Source organism: Bison bison, unplaced genomic scaffold, assembly GCF_000754665.1.
Source record: "Bison bison bison isolate TAMUID 2011002044 unplaced genomic scaffold, Bison_UMD1.0 scf7180017864383, whole genome shotgun sequence".
NCBI classification, from domain to species: domain Eukaryota; kingdom Metazoa; phylum Chordata; class Mammalia; order Artiodactyla; family Bovidae; genus Bison; species Bison bison.
Window position 1 is genome coordinate 5,016,077 of NW_011494955.1, and position 10,797 is coordinate 5,026,873.

Genomic DNA, 10,797 nt, shown 5'->3' on the forward strand with positions numbered 1-10,797 from the left:
GAGGTAAGCATAGACGAGTTAGAGGTAATGTGAGGAGAATGGAAGTGGAGCCCTCAGCCCACCGGAGACTGTTCACCGCCCCCGCCCCGCTCCGCATGGAAGGACACTGAAAGGCAGGGGAGAGGAGGAGAGGGGAGCAGCACCAGGTGGGAGATCATCTCTACACACTTTTCCAGAACCTTACCTGCACTTGGCAGATCTATTAGTAACCCATGGATTCCAAGTTAGGATATTTAGGGTTTAGCCCCTACCCTTCCACTAACAGTTCAGGCAGGTAATTTAACTTCATTACTTACTTTTCTATTACCATTACTTCACGGGATCAAGAAGTTTAACTGTGTGAGCTTGTATGTGAAAGAATCTTGAAAAATTCTAACTGATATACAATTGTAAGGTATCATTACCTGTTCAGTAATTTTAACTGGGCTTGTGAAACTGATACATGACAGTATTACAGTTCTTGAAGGTTTTGTTTGGTCTTTTATCCCTATGGTCCCTCCTCTTAGGCTGTAAGTTTCTTGAGAGCACAGATGGTGACAACTCATTTTTGTATTTCCTACTGCTGTTTATGTGAAAAAGAGGCTCAGTATTGCTATTGAATGTTGTCACATGAGGACAAAAACTCTTAGTCTATGTGACATGGTTTGGTGCTACACACAGATAAATCAAATGCATGATATCAGGGACAGTATGAAGAAAGAAACGGATGTGATCAAAGGGGTTCAGGGAGCCATACATGAGAATGGTAATTGTGGTTTCCTTTGGAAAAAGGAAGCCTTAAATTTATATTGTATACTCTTCTGCCTAAATTTTTGATGCTGAACATATATTACTTTTTTGTTGGTCTAAATTTTTTATCGGTTATAACATGCACACAGTAAAGTACACAAACCTTAAATGTACATATTGATGAATTATTTATACATACATAAAATATTTATTTTTATCTACACATTACATTATTTACACATATTATTTACATATAAAATAGATTATATGTTATTTACATATAATATTTTTTATAACAACTGGGGCTTCCCTGGTAGCTCAAATGGTAATGAATCTGCTTGCAATGAGGGAACCCTGGGCATAGTTGTAATAATTACATTTTATTATATGTCAACACATATATATTTTATAAACATATATAAAATCACTACCCACAATATGATATAGAGCATTTCCAACACCTGAGAGGACTCCTCTGTGTTCCTTGATAGGTAAACTTCCAATTATCACTATAGATTAATTTTACTGGTTCTTGAACTTCATCTAAATGGAGTCAGACAGGATGTGTATTCTTTTGTGTCTGGTTTCTGTTACTCAACACATGTTTTTGAGATGCACCCATGTTGTGTTTAACAGTATTCCTTGTTCTTTTATACTGCTGTATACATTCCACTGTATAATTATACCACAATTTATCCATTCTACTATTGATGGGCATTTGAGTAATTTCTCTTTTTGTCTTTTATGCATAAAAGCTGCTCTAAACATGCTTGTATAAGTCTCTTAATGAATACATGCACTTATTTTTCCTAGGTGAATATTGAGAAGTGGAATTGCTAAGTTTGGGGTATATGTTCAACTTTTTATTGGGTTGGCCAAGAAAAAACTTTGGGTTTGGGTTTTCTGTAACATCTTACAGAAACTCGAATGAACTTTTTGGCTAACCCCATAGATACTGCTCCCCTGGTGGCTCAGACATTAAAGAGTCTGCCTGCAATGCAGGACACCTGGGTTTGATCCCTGGGCTGGGAAGATCCCCTGGAGAAAGAAATGACTATCCACTCCAGTATGCTTGCCTTGAGAAATTCCATGGACAGAGGAGTCTGGCAGGCTACAGTCCATGGGGTGACAAAGAATAGACACAACTGAGCCACTAACACTTTCAACACGGATACAGCTAAATACTTTCCCAAAATGTCTGAACCAATTTATATCCTTACTAGTAATGTATGAGAGTTCTAGTTGTTTCATCCTCACTGATGCTTGAAATAGTCTTTTTTTTAAAAAAATATTGCAATATGATTGTTGGAATAAGTATACATTTTATAGTCAGAGAAAAAGCCAACAATACAAATATTTCCATGAGTAAGTAGGGAGAAGCTGTCACCAGTGACATGCTGTGCCAAAGAAAACTCATCAATAGTATCTTCAGCCCAGTACATTTTTTTTTCCTCCTTTGCTCCCACTTCCTGTGCTTCTGAACCTACATTTATTCAAAAAATATTATTGTCTACTAGATTGGATGTTAAGTGTCCAGTGGAAAACAAAACAGCTTTCTTGAAATTTACAGTCTTCTGGGGAAACACATGTTAAAAAAATAAGCACACAAATATATCATTACATGTGACGGTGAAGGAAACCAGAAGGTGATATGAGAAAGAATCACACTGGGGGCAGGGAAGGCCTCCCTAAGGAAGTCACATATAAGGCGAAGTTTAAAAGATGGAATAGGGACTTTCCTGATTTTCCAGTGGCTAAGACGGCACTCCCATTGCAGGGGGCCCGAGTTCAATTCCTGGTCAGGGAACTAGATCCTACATGCTGCAACTAAAGATTCTGCATGCTGCAACTTAGACCCGGTGCAGTCAAATAAAAATAAATATTTTTTAAAAGTGAAATAGGCAGGAGACCAAAGGAACAGCAGAGGTGATAAGACAGGAAAGAACCTGGTGTTCAAGAAACTGGAGCACAGCAAGTGATGGGAAGAACTTCACAAAATAAACTTGGAAAGATAGGCAGGGCCCAAATCAGGAAGGCCTGGCCATATGTACCTCTAATCTTCCCATTCAGCTGGGGCTGTTCTTTCCTTGCAAGCTCTCCTCAGGATTTACCCCCTCTAAGTAGTCTTCTTGAATAATACTGAACTGTTCAAATTAATATTATTATTTTAATTATATCATTGTTTCAAAAACCTCATAATTTGTAGTAAATAGCCCTTTCTTTCTGTTTCCTGAGAATGTATTGGTTTACCCAACAGATGTAGGACAGGGCCTTGCGTTTTGTCTTTCACCCGAGTCTCCTCCAACCATCAGGGATGCTCTGTTGACAGCAAGAGCCTTCCTTGGCCCTGCTCTCTATTCCTAGAAAGCTCTTGGGATCTAAGTAGATAATCCCTAGAATCCTGTTTTGCCTGGTTTGAGGACTGACTCAGTTTCAGATCTTCAAAAGTTGCCCTGGAGCAACCAAATTTCCCCAGGATCCACATATATTTTCTCAGACACCTTCCTTAACTGCCAAGTTAATCTTGCCCCTCCTCCTGCCAATCACCAGGTTAAAGGCATCTTTGCTGTTGCTAAGAGAAGGAGGCTTGGGCAGGTGGGAGTGAGTTGAAGGATGATACAGCAGGGAGTCAGGCTGGTCAGCAGGGGAAAAAATCTTTCAGCTGTGAGGGAAGACAGCAATGCAAATACATTTTTCAAGTGCTTCTGGGCCAGGTTTCCGCCCCGCCCCCACCCCCCACTGTGTTTACCTGCTTGTTCTCTGAAAGCTTTTAGGACTTTTTTTTTAAAAAATCTCTGATGTCTTAAATTTTACATCATGGCTTGTAGTTGGCCAGCTTTCATAAAACAGGGAAGCTATTGTTCACCTTGACTGGTTATATTGAAGTCCTTGTGAGGGGAAAAGGACCATCAAAGAGAAGATCCCTGAGTGCTGGTAACAATGCAGGGCTACTTAAAGGTGAGAAGTCAGAGTTCTGGAATACTTGCTTGGCAAGGAGTGTGGCTGGGCAAGCTCCCTTTTTTATAGACTTCCCACCGTGAAATGCATATATTTTATCTATTTACTTTAATTTTAGCAATGATGTAAAATTATTGCTGGGCTGCTGTCACTCTGACAGATCACCTTACCAGCTCAAAGGGTAAATATGGATTTTTTCCCCATAATTTTTGTACAGTAACAAGGAACATTTTAGCTCATAAATTATTCACCAAACCTCACAGGCATAATAGGCTGTGTGCATATTCATCAGGTTATCATCCATTATTCATAAGAAGTTCACTTCAACTGTTAGAAGAAAATGAGGTTGTTGATTGAAATGCTGAAGAAACGTGGGCTTTTGTTCCCCCCTTCTTCTCTCTCCCATCTAAGTCTGGAAGTTTCCATCAAAAAAATCATATCATAGGAGAAAAATTTTATTCCTGACATGCAGATGTGTAGATAAGAGGAAAAGAAAACTTGGAGTAGGAAATAAGTTGGCAGAATCAACCATCATTCATTTAACTTGGCTAAAGGCCTCTGACTCCTGCTTCCACAGAAACTGTGTCCAGAAGTGTCCAAAAGGAGTCCCCTTTCTTGCAACAAAGGAGCAGCTTTAGCAAATGATAGATTTTTTTTAGACTTCATACTTACATTAAGATACAGATTGCATTCTGCAGCCCAAGAAGTGTTACCATTTCTGTTATTATTTGACCTTCATACCATGTCTGTGAGATAGGAATAATTTCAAGATGAGACAACTCAGGCTCAGAGAGGTTAAGTGATTTGTCTAAAGCCAAACAGCTGGTGAGCAGAGCAGGACTGGGATCTACGTTTTCTTCCATATTCCATGTTCTTTATACTGTCTTCCTAAATCCTCTGGAATAATGAAACCTACCACTCCCAGAGGCATTTCACATTGTTTTCCAAGAACCACTGATTGTATTATTTTCTCTTTTTAGTATCTTTATTATTTCTGTGAACTTCAGAAGCAATACAGGCTTGAAAGCATCAAATAACCCAAAGTTCTATAGAATAAAGAATAACAAATGGACAGGCAGTTAACTGCCACGATTGCCAAACTCCTCTGCCACAGGATCCAGGAGGAGATATTATAATTCAGCCAGATCTACAGATCTGAGTTCAGATCTGATCATGGTCACTGACTAGCTGTTTCATTTGGGGGCAAGATGGCCTCTTTAGGCTGTAGTTTCTCATTTGTAAAATGGGAATTACACTTCTAGAGTTTTTTAAGTATTAAATGAGATGATGTATATGAACCCAAGTGTCATCACTTTCCTCTATTTTAAAGGCCCCCTCTCTCTAGCACGGAGAAGGCAATGGCACCCCACTCCAGTACTCTTGCCTGGGAAATCCCATGGACGGAGGAGCCTGGTAGGCTGCAGTCCATGGGGTCGCTAAGAGTCGGACACGACTGAACGACTTCACTTTCATTTTTCACTTTCATGCATTGGAGAAGGAAATGGCAACCCACTCGTGTTCTTGCCTGGAGAATTCCAGGGACAGAGGAGCCTGGTGGGCTTCCATCTATGGGGTCGCACAGAGTCGGACACGACTGATGCGACTTAGCAGCAGCAGTAGCAGTCTCTCTAGCACAGCTGGCCATCCACTATCCACGGGTATTGCATCAGAGGATTCAATCCACCAAGGATTGAAAATATCTGGAAAATAAATCCCAGAAAGTCCCCCAAAGCAAAAGGTGAATATGCTGCAAATCAAACTTTGTACATAGTATCTACAACTACATAGTATTTAAAACTATGCAATTTACATAGCATTTACATAGTATGGAGAAAGAAATGGCAACCAACTCCACTATTCTTGCCTGGAAAATCCCATGGTTGGAGGAGCCTGGTGGGCTACAGTCCACAGGGTGGCAAAGAGCTGGACACAACTGAGCGACTGAACTGAGGTATTATAAGTCATCTAGAGATGATTTCAAGTTATACAGGAGAATGTGTGGAGGTTTTAGGCAAATACCATTTTATATAAGGGATCTGAGCAGCCTTGGATTTTGGTATCTGTGAAGGTGGGGTGGATCCTAGAACAAAATACCCTGTGGGAACTGTATATTTATTTGGGGAAATGGAATGGAAGGCAAGGCTTCTCGCTTGCCTGTGCCCCCAAGTCTTTCGCTTGATCCTCTGTTTCCATCTATCCTGCGTCACTCACCTGGCCGCTAGTTGTCTGGTGTGGTTCCTCTGGATGAAATGCAGCTGTAGTCACAGTGGGGCACATCTGTGAGTTCTCCCCAGCATGACTAAATACGGTTGCTCTTTTTTAAAGAAAATTATTTATTTGGCTGTGTCAGATCTTAGTTGCAGCACGAGGGATCTTTAGTTGGCGGATGTGGGAGATCTAGTTCCCTGACCAGGAATCGAACCTGGGCCCCCTGCATTGGGAGTGCAGAGTATTAGCCACTGGATCACCAGGGAAGTCCCTCGAGGTTGTTTTTATTGAAGAGTTGGGAAAAAAGCTAAAGAGAATTCCAATGAGTAAGAGAAAGCATTAAATTTTTTATTTTAACTTTCTAGGTAATTCAAATGAAAACCAGATAAGAAGTTCAGTTTTTATGAGCAGGTCAGATTTTGCATGCCTGGACCCCAAACCCTAATCTGACTCCCTGTCATCAGGTCAGTTTTCCTCCCTAGTAACTCCTCCTTCAAACCTCCACTCCTTTCTGGGAGGGCCCAGGCCCTTCCTCCCTCTGCTTCCTCACTTTTACTCAGAAGTGTGTGCGTGCACAGTCGCTTAGTGGTGTCCAACTCTGTTCGACCCCATGGACAGTAGCCCGTCGGGCTCCTCTATTCATGGGATTTCCTAAATAAGAATACTGGAGTGGGTTGCCATTTCCTCCTCCAGGGGATCTTCCCAACCCAGGGATTGAACCCGGGTCTCCTGCGTTACAGGTGGATTCTTTACCACTAGCACCAGCTGGGAGCCCCGTATTCAGAAGTACGTTTCCCTAAATCTGACATATTCAGTCTGGAAGAGGTGAGTATGTGGCAGAGGGTGAGGGATAGAGTGGGCGCTATGAGCTCTAGTACAAAATCCACCCAGAAAATTTGTCCAAGAAAGGCTGGCACCCCAAGTTCAGACCCCTTCCAGTCCCTCGGCCAGATGGAGATGGAGATGAGGCTCTATTCTTCTGAGTGCCCTTTGGAAAATAACTTTTGGACCACACATACACAACACACACACACCTTGAAGAATAAAATGAAAGCTTAACCCTCAAACCAGCAAATGTTATGTGGTAGAATCACCCTACTACGCTGCATTTTTAATAAACACTAAGTGATTCTGATACAAGTGGTTTGGGATTTCACAGGGATAAAAATTGCTCAGAACCCCAAAAGAAGAGAAGCTGTCCCAGGATTTACTAGGCTCCCCAGCTACAGTGGAGTTAGGCCTTGACATTATGCAGAGCAGTGTTATTGCCTCTCCTACAAAGGCTTGCCAGCAATAAGAAAAGAGGATCCATTTCTGAGTCATATATCTTGTAATCTTTGTTCCCTTAGTTACACAAAGACCAGCCAAAGCTTTGAAAAGGTTGCTTCAGAGCCTGACTGGATGCTTCCACAAACCTCCACCCTCCCTCTTTGTGCTGGGAAATAGGAGGTGTTTTTGTTTTCTGTTAATAGAAGTGAAGAGTCCAACACAGAGTAGGTGTTCAATAAAGGTACATTAAGAAGCTCTAATCAGGGACTTCTCTGGTGGCACAGAGGATAAGAATCTGCCTGAAGGTGCAGGGGAAACTGGTTCGATCTCAGGTCCAGGAAGATTCCACATGTCTTGAAGCAGCTAAGCCTTTGCATCACAACTACTGAGCCCACATTCTAGAGCCCATGTGCTGCAACTACTGAAGCCTGCATGCCTGGAGCCTGTGCTCCACAAGAGAAGCTTCTGCGATGAGAAACCCACACATCACAAGGAAGAGCAGCACCTGCTTGCTGCAACTAGAGAAAGCCTGAGCAAAAGCAATGACGTCCAGGTCCAGTGGCTAAGAATCCGCTTGCCAAAGCAGAGGACATGGGTTCCATCCTGGTCCAGGAAGATTCCACACGCTGTAAGGCAACTGAGCCCCTGCACCACAACTACTGAGCCCACACTCTAGAGCCTGTGTGATTCAACAGGAGAAGACGGCACAATGAGAAGACTAAGCACGACTTGAGAGTAGCCCCTACTCTCTGCAACAAGACAAAGCCCACAGACAGCAAGGAAGACCCAGCGCAGCCAAAAATAAATAGTTTAAAAATGATTTATTTGGCAGTGTTGAGTCTTAGCTGTGGCTCACGGGACCTTTCCTTGTGGGGCTCAGGCTTCTCTGTAGTTGCGGTGCACGGGCTTAGCTGTGCCACAGCATGTGGGGTCTTAGTTCCCTGACAAAGGATCAAATCCACATCCTCTGCACTGGAAGGCAGATCCTTAACTACCGGACCACCAAGGAAATCCTCCCAACATTTTTTTCTTAAACACCTTTATTGGGAATTCCCCTGTGGTCCAGTGGTTAAGACTCTATCTTCCACTGCAGGGGCATGGGTTCAATCCCTGGTCAGGGAATTAAGACCACAGGCCACACACTGTGGCCAAAAAATAAAAAGGGGGGGGTAATCACCAAAAAAAATTAAAAACACCTTTATTAAGGCATAATTGACATACAATAAGGGCTTCCCAGGTGGTTCAGTGGTTAAAAAAAAAAATCTGCCTGACAATGCAGGAGACTTGGGTTCGATCCCTGGGTTGGGAAGATCCCTTGGAGTAAGAAATGGCAACCAACTCCAGTATTCTTACCTGGAGAATCCCATGAGCAGAGGAGCCTGGCGGGCTGTAGTCCATGGGGTCACAAAGAGTTGGACAGGTGAGTGACTGAGCATGCACACACAACATACAATAAACTGCATATGCTTAACATGTACAAGCTGATAAATTTTGACACACCCAAGAAGACTATCACCACAATCAAAATAGTGAACATATCCATCACCCCTCAAAGCTTCCCAAAGTCCACCTCTTCTCTCCTGTCCCTCCCTTTCCCTTTATACTGGCAATCATTGATCTGTTTTTTATCACTATGGTTTGCATTCTCCAAAATTTTATATAAATGGCATCCTTTAGTGTGCACTCTTGTCTGGTTTCTTTCCTTCAACATAATTGAGGTTATATGGTTTTTCCAGTGGTCATGTATAGATGTGAGAGTTGGACTATAAAGAAAGCTGAGCACCGAAGAGTTGATACTTTTGAACTGTAGTGTTGGAGAAGACTCTTGAGAGTCCCTTGGACTGCAAGGAGATCCAACCAGTCCATCCTAGAGGAGATCAGTCCTGGGTGTTCATTGGAAGGACTGATGTTGAAGCTGAAACTCCAATACTTTGGCCACCTGATGTGAAGAGCTGACTCATTCGAAAAGACCCTGATGCTGGGAAAGACTGAAGGCAGGAAGAGAAGGGGACGACAGAGGATGAGATGGTTGGATGGCATCACTGACTCAACGGACGTGGGTTTGGGTGAACTCCGGGAGTTGGTGATGGACAGGGAGGCCTGGCGTGCTGCGGTTCATGGGGTCGCAAAGAGTCAAACATGACTGAGCGACTGAACTGAACTGATGTTTCACGGATACCCAGTTCATTCCTTAATAGCACAATGTATTTATCCATTGGCCTGTTGATGGATATTTTTGTTGTTTCCAGTTTCTGGCTGTTACAAATAAAGCTGTAATAGTCATGGGCAAGCCTTTGTGTGCCCATATTCTTTCGTTTCTCTTGGGTTAATAGGAGTGAAAGGACTGATCACCCGGTAAGTATAACTTTTAAAATCCTGCCATATATACATAGCATTTTACACTCTTAGCAGCAGTGTATGAGAATTCTAGTAGCTCCACATACTCTCCAAGGCTTGAAATAGTCAGTCTTTTTTGATTATTATTAAGTTACTTTATTTTTGGTTATGATGGATCTTCATTGCTGTGCAAAGGCTTTCTCTAGTTATGGACAGTGGCGGCTACTTTCTAGTTGCGGTGCCCGGGCTTGTCATTGCAGTGGCTGCCCTTGCTGCGGAGCACAGGCTGTAGGGGCACGGCTTTCAGGAGTTGCAGCATGAGAGCTCAGTAGTTGTGGCTCCAGGAACCTAGAGCACGCAGGCTTAAGTATCTGTGGCACACAGGCTTAGCTGCTCTGTGCATGTGGGGACCAGAGATTGAACCTGTGTCCCCTGCATTGGCAGGCAGCTTCTTATCCACTGTACCATCAGGGAAGTCCAGTCAGTCTTTTTAATGTTAACCATTTTAATAGGTGTGCCAACATTGTTTTAAGTTTTTGAACTGGTAACCATTCACATGTTTCAAATTTTTTAAAAATGTTTTTTAAGGTATACAGTGAAAAGTCACTCGTATCTGTGTCCCCAACCTGACTCAGTAAAAACTTTTATAGGTATCATGTGTAATCTTCCAGAATTTCTTTACTCAAATACTAATAAATATTGTTTTCCCACTCTTTTACACAGAAGACTCCATTCTAAGCACATGATTCTGAACCTAGCCTTGTTTTCATTTAAAAAATATTTTGGAGAGCTTTCTCATTCTTTGTTACAGCCATGCAGTGTTTAATTATATGGATGTACTAAGATTTAATTTACCATTTCCCTACTGATGGACATATATAGGTTATTTCTAATCTTTTGCTTTACAAACAATGCTGCAGTCAACAGCCTTATATACACAGTGTTTCTCATGAATGCAAATATATCTGTGGGAACCATTCTTAGAAGTGGGGATTATAAAATTTGACATTTGCCAAATTAACCCTATAGGAATTGTATTCCCACCATCAATAAATTAAAGAGTGTCTGCCTATCCAGAGCCTCACAATTAAAGTTTGTAAATGTCTGGATTTTTGCCAGTCTGATGGTAGTATCTGTGTGGTTTTAATCTGCCTTCTTAAGAATGAGGCTGAACATCTTTTCATATATTTAGAAGCCATTCATCGAAAAAGCAAGAGATTTCCAGAAAAACATCTATTTCTGCTTTATTGACTATGCCAAAGCCTTTGACTGTGTGGATCACAATAAACTGTGGAA

At 42.0% G+C, this 10,797-nt stretch overlaps 1 non-coding gene across 1 annotated transcript; it reads right to left on the minus strand.

Annotated features, from left to right (window-relative positions):
- Window positions 1-6,088: 6,088 nt before the first annotated feature.
- Window positions 6,089-6,161, minus strand: TRNAG-CCC. The gene has a single exon. It is a non-coding gene; the product is annotated as a tRNA-Gly (tRNA).
- Between the last annotated feature and the right edge of the window lie 4,636 nt (window positions 6,162-10,797).